Source organism: Phyllostomus hastatus, unplaced genomic scaffold, assembly GCF_019186645.2.
Source record: "Phyllostomus hastatus isolate PE091 unplaced genomic scaffold, TTU_PhHast_1.1 phas_contig_5, whole genome shotgun sequence".
Lineage (NCBI taxonomy): Eukaryota > Metazoa > Chordata > Mammalia > Chiroptera > Phyllostomidae > Phyllostomus > Phyllostomus hastatus.
In genome coordinates, this window is record NW_025333897.1 from 4,739,294 (window position 1) to 4,751,440 (window position 12,147).

General features: G+C 36.9%; 1 pseudogene; it reads left to right on the top strand.

The window, feature by feature from the left end:
- Positions 1 to 351: 351 nt before the first annotated feature.
- On the top strand, positions 352 to 663 carry LOC123823906 (annotated as a pseudogene).
- Positions 664 to 12,147: the final 11,484 nt, after the last annotated feature.

The following is a 12,147-nucleotide window of genomic DNA, read 5'->3' on the forward strand; positions in this document are numbered from 1 at the left end:
GTAGCAGGTGGGTGGTGTGCAGAAAAGCCAGTTTAAAAAGACAAAGGAGCCACAATATTGGGAGTTCACCAAATTTGCATGTAAACTCCCTCAAATCCTTAGTTGACCCTGAACTGTGAATGTGCAGGGAAGCTCCAAGGACCCTACTGAAAAGCAATAACTGGAAGACTAGAAAATTTGAGCAGAGATTTCAGCTGTCTCCTGCTGCCAGGGAGAGACAGTTTGGATTTGGAATCCTCCCAAGTCAGAGGAACTTGGTAAATACTCAGACTATACTTTAGAAGACTGTTCCACTTTCAAGGGGTGACATTCAGCTGGCCAGCAGGACCACAGAATTCCCATCCTTCAGCCATGGCCCAATTTGTCTGTAACCTCACAGAGAAGGCCCCAGTACTGGTAAATATTGCTGTGACTTACTTAAAAGCTCAACTGAGCACATTTTGGCAGTGTGCCAAGGTTGAGCTGATTCTTCCAACCCCTGCTGAAATCCCAACAGCTATTCTGAACTTGAAAAAAATAGTCAATAGTGCTTAAACTGGTTGCTTCAAACAGCTCACAGCTAAGGAAGCTGTGCTGAATGGTTTGGTGGCCACTGAGGTGTGGTTGTGGTTTTACATATATGAGATAATAGGCAAGTGTGGCATCATTTGCTATAATGTTTGAAGATCAATCTTAACATCTATTTCTTTTTGGTTTATTATTTGAATGTTCTTGGACCATGAATGATCAGAATGGTATTTGAATAAAAAAAAGATATTTCAAAATCAATGTTGTCTATATCCAACACTACATGGAAAGGTCACAATTTCTCTTGATGTTAGGTTGGATTGTCTTTTGCTTTAATAACATACAACTCTAAATGCATGTCTTTGCTTAGCCTAAAAATGGAAAGCATATATGTGAATATACCAATCTGGTATATATATTTATGAGGAAAACATTTTAATTTGAAGGTCAGAAATATGATATTTGCAGAAAAGTCACAGAAAGGGCCTTGAGAAAACTAGAACTTGCTGCAGTAGAAATAGTAATACCATGTAGTAGAGTTAAATCATGTCAGTAGTTAAAGAACAAAATTTGGACGGTTTCTCTTTGCTAAAATCAGAGAAAGATCTTTCTGATGACACTTATGTCTGATGTAAATGTTGGGATATTTGGTGGTATTCTAAGTATGTATCTTTATAACACCTTTAACACAAGGACAGTGAAAGAGCCATGACCTACATTATTCTATCTGGTTTTATGATTTTTAGAACCTATCTTTGACTAAATAAAATACCCTATGGATATTTTTAAAAAGAAGAAGAAGACTGTGTCCCAGAATGAAGCATTTGCCCTAAGACTAGGTGGAAAACCGAAACACATTCACCCTAACAAAGTGTCACCTTAAGAAAATGAAACAACCTCAAGTTCAAGGTAACTGGCAACAAATTAGACTGCTAGAACAAAAAGAAACACTTTCCAGAGAACTAAAATAGAATCCAAGGTTTCTACACTGAATCATGCAAAATTTCAGCACACAATAAAAACTTTTGGACAAAGAAACTGTAAGATGTGACTAGCAGTCATGAATGGAAAACCCCATTCAATAAGAATAGATTTCAAGATGGTCTAGATGTTGATGCTAGCAAACAAGGACTTTAAAACAGATGTTACAAAATGTTCAAAGAATTAAAAGAATTTTCACCAGAAAATGAAAACCATACAAATTTTAGAATTTTTTGAAAAGTATAATATCTGAGATAAAAAATGTACTACATAAGTTTAACAATAAATTAGATATGGCAGGAGAGAGGGTAAGCATAATTTAAGGTGGATCAGTTTAGATGGATCCAACATAAATAATAGAGATAAAAAGTTGGGAAAAATCAAAGTCTCAGTGAACTCTGAGATAATATCAAGTGATCTAACAGTTTGCGTGACTGGAGTCTCAGAGGAGAGTGTGAGGAGTAGAAAATATTTGAAAAAATATAAGAATATGCACTGATGTCTCATAAGAAATAATGGAGGCCAGCTGACAATGAATGACATCTTCAAGTTTTAAGAAAAATGCTGTCAATACTGAATTCTATATTCAGTGAAAATGTCCTCCAAAATGAGATGAAATGAAGATATTTTCAGACAAATGAAATTTAAAGTAATTTTGTTAGATTTGTAATACAAGAAATGCTAAAGGATGTTCTTCAGGCTAAGGGAAAATAAAAACAGATCATAACTTGAACCTAAAGTTAGGAATAGAGAACACTAGAAATAGTACATAACTTTATAAACAATATAAGATATTTTATGCTCATATTTACTTTAAAAACCATTTAAAGCAAAATAATAGCACTGCAAGGTAAGGGTTTAAAAGTATACAGAAATAAAAGGTATAATAGTAGGATGAAGGACAAGATAGGAAACAGATGAATGAAATGATTCTATTTTAAGGTTATTACATTTGTGAAGCATGGACTATGAGCAGTGATGTAGGAAGTGTAAGGTATGAAATGAGAAGTGCTAGTTGTGAAGAATTAAGTGAACAGTGGTACAACATAATTTTCAATAGGCTTTTCATAAGTAGGAAATACATATTGCTAGCCTTAGAAAAATTCCTAATATAATTGAAATAGACATAGCTAAAAACCCAATAGTGGAAATAAAATGAAATAAAAAAATATTCAAATACTTCAAATGAAGGCAGTATTAAAGGATGAAAAGAATGAAGGCCAAAAAAAGAAAAATATATAATGATATGGTAGATAAACTCAACCACACCAATAAATACATTAAATATAAGTGAAGTCAAGATGGCAGGGTAGGTAAACTGAGTCTACCTCCTCCCATAATCACACCAAAATTACAACTAAATTATAGAAAAATCACCACTGAGAACCACCTGAAGACTAGCTGAAAAGTTCTATAAGTAAAGATATAAGGAGGAAGCCATATGGAGACTGGTAGGAGGGGCAGAGATGCAGAACAGGCAAGTCCCACACTCACAGTGTGGCAGTTGAGAATTGGGAAAGATATCTCCACTGTGGAACTCCCCCTGAGGAGAAAAGGACCTCAGCACCATACCAGGTTCCCCAGCCCAGGACTCCTATACTGGGAAGAGGAGTCCGCCCAACATCTGACTTTCAAAACCAGTGGAAATTACATCCCAGAGAGACAAAGGGCTGCAGGAGTCTGAGACATGCTGCTCCTAATGGGCTAGCATACAAACTCACAAACTTACTCACAAACTCACTCACTAGGAGCTCTAGCACAGGGGCAGAAGCTTGAAAAGCACCAGAGACATACAGGCAGGAACTAAATTCACTAACTTCATGGTGAAAACTGGAGAGGCAATGATCAGGAAACTCTGAGGGGTCAGAAGCACTGGCAGTTGCCATTGTACTTTTGTTGAGCTCTTCTCTCACCGAGCTGGCCAAGCACAGGCAGGCACAAAATCTGTCAGTCTCCCCCCAACCTGGTTAACACCATTTGCCCTACGCTAGTGTTTTCCTGAGACCCTGACACACTCAACCTGCTTAAATGACAGGAGCCTCTTCCAGCAGCTCCTACGCACAAGCGTCCAGCATTGACTTGCAAAGTAGCAAGAGAAAAGCAGTTAGTTACATACAAGGGAACTGTCATGAGACTATCAGCTAATTTTTTAACAGTAATTTTACAGGTCAGAAAATAATGGAACAAAATATTCAAGTGATAAAAGAGAAAAACCTACAACAAAGACTACTTAGTGATGTTATCATTCAGAATTGACTGAGAGATAAGAGTTTCCCAGACAAGCAAAGGTAAAAGAGTTCATCACCACTAAACCCAGCATTCAAAAAAATAAAAAATAAACCAGTAGAGAAAATAAAAAATAAAAATAAAGAAATAGGAGAGAAAAATATCTCACAGAAAAAGGCAAACACTTAGTGAAAGTAGTGGACCACCAATTATAAAGCTAGTACAAAGGTTAAAAGACAAAAGTAGGATGATCATGTGTAAATACAATAAATTAAGGGATACACATAAACCCACATACCAAAGAGGTTAAAAATAATGAAAAACATAAACATGGGGGTGAGTAAAAAATATAGTGACTTTATAATGTGTTTGAACTTAAATGACCATCAACTTAACACAGACTGCTATAAACACAACTGGATATATACAAAGTCCATGGTAACCACAAACCAAAAATATGTAAGAGATTTACAAGAAATAAAGAGAGGTAGGGGTAGTGGGAAGGGGTGGGGAGGAGGAGGGAAATAACTGTACTTGAACAACAATTTTAAAAAAGAGAAATAAAGAGAGATAGAATTCCAGTCAAGATGGTAGTGTAGGTAAATGCAGTACTGGGGATTCTTCCACAACCACATCAAAATTACAACTAAATTACAAACAACCATCATTCAGAATACCTGAAATTTAGCTGAATAGAAGTCCCATACCTATGGATATAAAAAGAAGCCACATCAGGCTGGTAAGAGGAGTGGAGATGCAGAACAGGTTAGTTCCAGACCCACATGTGAAGGTTAAAATCAGGAAGGGTATCTCAGCTGCAGAAGTCCCCTGAAAGGTGAGGGATGACACCTCCAGATCTGAACCCCCCAGCGCAGGGCTCCCGTGCTAGGAAGAGAAGTCCCATAACTTCTGTCTGTAAAAACCAGCAGGAATTGTGGCTGAGTGAGATGAAGGGCATCTAGAGCCCCAGGCACTCCTCTTAAAGGGCCTACCTGTGGATTTGCTCATACTAACTTCCTCTGAGCTCCAACACTAAGGCAGCAGTTTAGAAGGCACCAGAGACATATGAGAAGGAAGTGAATTATCTGGCATCAGGATAAGAGCTGGAAGAGCAGCTTTCTTCCAGACAAAAGTGCTGGCAGTGGCCATTGTTCCTTTTCTGAGCCATTCCTCCACAGAGCCAGTAGGGAGGCACCATGTCTAAAACTTTATCAAACTGGCTCTCTTCCACTGTTTGCTCCACCATGGTAGTTCCCTGAGACCCCACCCACCCACCTTAAGGTCCACCCATGGTGTTTCCAGTGGCTTTTCCATACAAAGGGCCTCTTTTGGGTCATGCTTCAAATAAGCAGCATCTAGACTCTTTGTACCCTGTACCTCTTGCTGAGTAACTTCAGGCCTGACACTAGCACCAAACAACATTGGTTTATAACTTGGCTTCTCCTGGGCACCTCCAAACCCAGCCCAGTAACAGCCATCTTCAGATTGCTCTGTAGCTCATGCTGAGTGGTCTAAGGCAAGGCACAGGTGGTGGCTGACCTAGAACCTCCCAGGAGGCCCCAGGACCTGTGAACCTGGTGAACAGCTTTAGAACACACTGGGTTATAACCCTATCACCTCCATGAGTGACACACACAAGGGACAGAATTGGTGAGCATCAAAGCCCCAGTGAACCAAGTCCTTCTCCATAGGGTCAACTCCTACAATAGCAGCCCCACTGCTACAGTCACTGTAGGTCCTCACAGCCAATTAGCCTGGGAGTCAATCCCTCCCAGTGATGCCAACAGCAATCAAGGCTCAACTACAACAGGACAGTGCACACAGCACACATAGGGGCACACCTGGAGCACCCAGCTGGAGTGACTGGGGAAACTGTGCCACTGGGCCCTACAGGACACCTACTGCATAAGGCCACTCTACCAAGTCCAGGAGATAGAGCAGCTCTACCTAATATATAGAAACAAACACAAGGAAGCATCCAACATGAGGATACAAAGAAAGAGGTCCCAAATGAAAGAACAGGAGAAATTTCCAGAAAAAGAACTAAATGCAGCAGACACAAGTAAACTACCAGATACAGAGTTCAAAGCAATTGTTATAAGGTTGCTCAAAGAACCTAGAGATAACTTCAACTAGACTATAATAAAGGATATGAAAACCATAAAGATTAACCAGTCAGAAATGAAGGATACACTGACTGAAATGAAGAATAATTTATAAGGAATCAACAGTGGAGTAGATGACACCAAGAATCAAATAAGCAAAATCAGCAATTTCAAATATAAGAAAGTAAAAAACACCCAATCAGAACAAGTAGAAAAAGAATCCAAAAAAATTAAAATAGGCTTTTGGGACAACTTCAAGCATACCAACCTTCACATCACAGGGGTGCCAGAAGGAGAAGAGAAAGAGTAATAAATTGAATACCTGCTTGCAAAAATAATGACAGAAAACTTCCTTAACTTGGTGAAAGAAATAGGCATACAGGTCCATGAAGCACAGAGAGTCCCAAACAAGAGGAACCCAAAGAGGCCCACTCTAAGACACATCATAATTAAAATGCCAAAGGTTAAAGCCAAAGAGAAAATCTTAAAAAGCACAAGAGAAGAGCAGTTAGTTACCTACAAGGGAGCCCCCACAAAACTGTTGGCTGTTTCTCAACTTAAACTTTGCATGTCAGAAGTGACTGGCATGAAATATTCAGAGATAAAAAGCAAGGACCTACAACCAAGATTACACTACCCAGCAAAGCTATCATTTAGGGCCGAAGGACAGATAGTTTATCAAACAAGAAAAAGCTAACGGGGTTCATCACCACCAAACCAGTATTATAATAAATGTTAAAGGGTCTCTTTAAGAAGAAAAAAAAATCAAATATATGAAAAATAAAATGCCAGTAGCTGCATATCTATCAACAATTACTTTAAATGCAAATGGATTAAATGCTCCAATAAAAAAATATGTCATGACTGAATGGATACGAAACACAACCCTTGCATATGCTGTCTGCAAGAGACTTCAGATCAAAAGACATACATAGCCTGAAAGTAAAGGGATAGAGAAATATGTTATGAAAACAGAAACAAAACAAAAAAGCTGAAGTAGCAATACATATACCACACCAAGTAGATTTTTAATCAAAGGCTATCACAAGACACAAAGGACTCAGCAATGCCACTTCTCAGTTTTCTATCCCAAAACACCAAATTGAAAAGACATATATATCCATATGAATATGTTTATTGTAGCATTATTTACAATAGCCAAGATATGTAAACAACCTAAGTGTCCATCAATGGATGAATGGGTAAAGAAAATGTGGTGCATATATACAACAGAATATGATTCATCCATAAAAAGAATGAAATCTTGTCATCTGAAACAACATATACCCAACATAAAATAATATGTAAACAACATATACATATTATTTTAAGTGAAATAAGTTACACAGAGAAAGACAAGTGCAGATGATTTCACCTGTATGTGGAATCTAAAAAACAAAGAAGCAGAACAGAAATGGACATAAATATGGAGAACATTTTGACAGTTGCCATGGGAGGCAGGTTGGGGGAACAGGTGAAAAAGTTGAAGTAATTTAGCAGTACAAGTTAGTAGTTGCAGAATAGTCACAAGGATGTAGAGTACAGCATAAAGATTATAGTCAATAATATTGTAATAACAATATATGATGTCAGAGGGGTACTAGATTTATCAGAGTAATCACATCATAAATGTCCTATCATGGGGTTGTACACCTGAAACTAATAAGACATTGTACACAAACTGTAATCATAGGTAAATAGATAAATAAATAAATAAATAAATAAATTTAGAACACAAAAAATGTTCAACCAAGAAATTTAAGAAAATACAATAAAGAGAAAGGAATCCAAACATAATACTATAGAAAGTCATCAGTATAGAAGAAAACAGAGCAAGAGCAGAAGAAAGGAACAGAGGAGAATCACTAAAGCTATTAGAAAACAATGAATATAATGGCAATAACTACATATCTATCAAAAATTACTTTAAATGTAAATTGACTAATTGCTGCAACCAAAAGACATAGGGTAGCTGAACGGATTTTTTTTTAAATAGCTGAGTTAACAATAATTATATCAGACAAAATAGATTTTAAAATACATTACATAATGACAAAGGAATAAATACAAGAGGATATAAATTTTTTAAACATCTATACACCCAATGTAAGAATACCTAAATATATAAAGAAAAATTGACAGGCATAAAGAGACTGACCATAATACAATAATAGTAGGGGACTTTAACACTCCATTGACCTCAACATGAAAATATAGGCCTTAAATGACACAGAGCAGATGGACTTAATAGACATTTTAGGGCATTTCACCATAAAGCAGTAGAATATACATTATTTTCAAATGCACATAGAATCTTTTCCAGGATAGACCACAGGATAGGCCACAAAACAAGTATCACTAAATTTTGAGAAGCCCTGGACAGTGTGGCTCAGTTAGTTGGAGCAGTGTCCTATAACCAAAAGGTTGCAGGTTCAATTCTCAGTAAGAGCACACACCTACGTTGCAGGTTCAAGCCTCAGTCCCAACACATATGGGAAGTCACCAATAGATGCTTCTCTTTCACATCAGTATTTTTCTCTCATTCTTCCTTTCTCCCTTTCTCTCTCTAAAAGGAATGAAAAAAGTGTCCTTGGATGAGGATAAAACATACATAAGTAAATTTAAGAAGATTGAAATCATATCAAGCATCTTTTTCAATCACAATAGCATTAAACTAAAAATCAATTACAAACATACTGAAAAAGACACAAACGTATGGATGTTAAACAACATGCTACTAAACAATGAATGGGTTAACAATGAGTCAAGGAGAAATTCAAAAGATACCTTGAGACAATGGAAAATGAACACTTAACAACCTAAAATCTATGAGATACAAAGTGGCTTTAAGTTACTTATAGCAACACTGGCCTACCTTAAAAATAACTCAAATAAACAATCTATCCTTATATTTAAAGGAACTAGAAAAGGAAGAACAAAGCCCAAAGTAAGTAGATAAACATAATAAAGATTAGAGCTGAAATAAATGAAATAGAGACAAAAATATTTTAAAAATTAATGAAACCAAGAGCTGATTTTTTAAAAGAAAGAAAATTAATAAACTTTTAGCCAGACTCATCAAGCAGAAAAGAGAGAGGATTGAAATAAATATAATCAGAAGTGAAAGAGGAGGAGCAACAATTATAAAGGGTTATAATAAAATACTACAAATAATGATATGCCAACAGTTTAGACAATATGAAAGAAATGGATAAATTTCTAAAAACATGCAATCTTCAAAGACAGAATCAAGAAGAAACAGAAAATCTGAACAGAGGATTACTAGTAAGGAAATCTCAACAAACAAAAGCCCTGGACCAGATGGTTTCACACATGAATTCTATCAAACATTCAAAGAAGAATTAATACCTATTCTTCCCAATCTCTTGCAAAAAAAAAAAATAGATGAGTAGGAAAAGCTCCAAAACTCAAAACTTGTTCCAAAACTTGTTGGTCTTTACAAGACCAACATTACCCTAATATCAAAACCAGACAAACACAATCACTACCAAAAAGAAAAAAAAGGAGAGAAAGAAAATCACAGACCAATATCCCTGATGACCATAGATGCAAAAATCCTTAACAAAATATCAACTAACCAAATTCAGCAATACATTAGAAAGATTATATACCATGATCAAATGGGATTTATTCCCAGGATGGAAGGTTGGTTCAATATCTGCAAATCAATTGATGTGATATACCACATAAATAAAATAAAGGATAAAAATCATATGATCATATAAATAAATGCAGAAAAGGCATTTGACAAAATCCAATATCAATTTATGATAAAAACTCTCAACAAAGTGGGTACAGAGGGAACATACCTCTACATAATAAAGGCCATATATGACAAACCCACAGCTAATATTCCATTCAACAATGAAAATCAGTAAGCTTTTTTGGTAAGATTAGGAACAAGAAGAGATACCCACTTTCACCATTTTTATTCAACATAGCATTGGAAGTCCTAGCTACAGCAATAAAACAAAAAGAAATAAAAGGTATCCATATTGGAAAGAAAGAAGTAAAACTCATTATTTAAAGATTGTGATATCATGTAGATAAAACCTTTATGTTTTCACCAAAAAACTTATTAGAATAAATTAATTCCATAAAATAGTAGCATGCAAAATTAATATTCAGTAGTTGGCCCTAGCTGCTTTGGCTCAGTGGATTGAGCACTGGACTGCAAACTAAAGGGTCAGCGGTTTGATTCCCAGTCAGGGCACATGCCTGGGTTATGAGCCAAGTTGTGTCCCCAGTACGGGGCACATAAGAGGCAACCACAGATTGATGTTCTTCTCCCTCTCTTTCTCCTTCCCTTCCCCTCTCTCTAAGAATAAATAAATAAAATATTTTTTAAATATTCAGCAGCTGCTTGCATTTCTATACAACAATAATTAACTATCAGAAAGAAAAATTAAGAAAATAATCCCATTTGCAGTAGCATCAAAAACAATAAACTACCTAGGAATAAATCTAACCAGGTGTTAAAAGACCTGTATGCTGAAAACTGTAAGATATTGCTGAAGGAAATGGAAGTAGGAACAAATAAAAGGAAGGATATACCTTGCTCAAGAATTAACATTGTTAAAATTTCATACTACCCAAAGCAATCTTCAAATTTAATGCAATCCTTATCAAATACAAATGCTGTTTTTCTCAGAACTAGAACAAATAATCCTAAAATATATATAAAAACACAAAAGACCCTAAATGTCTAATACAATATTGAGAAAGAAGAACAAAGTTGGAGATATCATGCTTCCTAATATCAAACTATACAAGTCTATAGTAATCAAAACAGCATGATACTGGAACAGAATTGTTTTCCCAGAAATAAACCTATGCCTATATGTTCAACTGATCTATGACAAAGGAGGCAAGAATATACAATGGGGTAAAGACAGTCTCTTCAATAAATGGTGTTAGGAAAATTGGACAGATACATGCCAAAAATGAAACTAGACTACTTTCTCACACTATATACTCTAAAAATACTATACTATAAAAATAAACTCTAGACTTCCCATCAAGATGGTAGTGTAGGTAAACACAGCTCACCTTACACAACCACATCAAAATTACAACCAAACTATAGAACAACCATCATTCAGAACCATGAGAAATTGAGCTAAATGGAAGTTATATACTGATAGAATTAAAGAAGAAACCACATTAAGACTGGTAGGAGAGGTGGAGATGCAGAACAGGCTGGTCCCACACCCACATGTGGTGGATAAAAATCAGGAGGAATAGCTCAAGAGTGAGCTGCCCCAGCCCCACAGGGTTCCAGTACCAGAAAGATAAATCTCCATAAATTCTGGCTGTAAAAACCAGTGGGGATTGAGGCTGTGGAACACAGAAACTGCTGGATGCCCAGGCAATTCCTCTTAAAGGGCCCTCAACAGACTTACTGAGACTCACTCCCCCTGAGCTCCAACACCAGAGAAGCAGATAGAAAGGCATCAGAGACATACAGAGAGGAGCTGAATTGTCCAACACCAGGGCAAAGCTTGGGGGCAGCTTTCTCTCAGACAAAAGTGCTGGCAGAGGACATTGTTCCTTTTGTGATACCTCCCAGCACAGTTCCAAGAGGCTGCAGACAAACAGCATTATCTGAGACTCTCTCAACCTGGCTCACACTGTTTACTTCACCCTGGTGATTTCCTGAAGCCCTGCCCTACCCAACTTTCAGGTCCACCCATGCAGTTTCCAGTGGTGTTTCCATATGAATGGCTTGTCTTGGCCTATGCTTCAGATTTTCCTAAATTCTTTCAAACAAGCAGCATCTGACTTTAGTGAGCCCCATACCTCTCACTAAGTTGCCCTAGGCCTGGCACTAGCCAGCTTTGGTTTACAGATTGGTCTCTCCTGGGCACCTCCAAGCCCAGTGTGAAGAGCAGTCATCTGCAGATCACTTTTGTAGCTAATGCTTTGTGACCCCAGGGATGTGGTGGTTGGCGATGGATGTGCCAACAGCAATTAAGTCTCAACTACAACAGGAGGGTGTATACAGCACACACAGTGGGCACACACATGGAGTACCCAGCTTGTATAATAAGGGAGACTGTGTCATAAGACCCTATAAGAAATCTACTATATTAGTCACTATATCAAGCCTGGGAGATGTAGCAGCTCTACCTAATTCATAGAAACAAACACAGGAGGCTGCCAAAAAGAGGATACAAAGAATCATGGCCCAAATGAAAAACATATCAAAATGCCAGGAAAAGAACTAAACAAAATGAAGAAAAGCAATCTATCAGATGCAGAGTTCAAAACACTGGTTATAAAGATGCTCAAGGAATTTAGTAAGGAC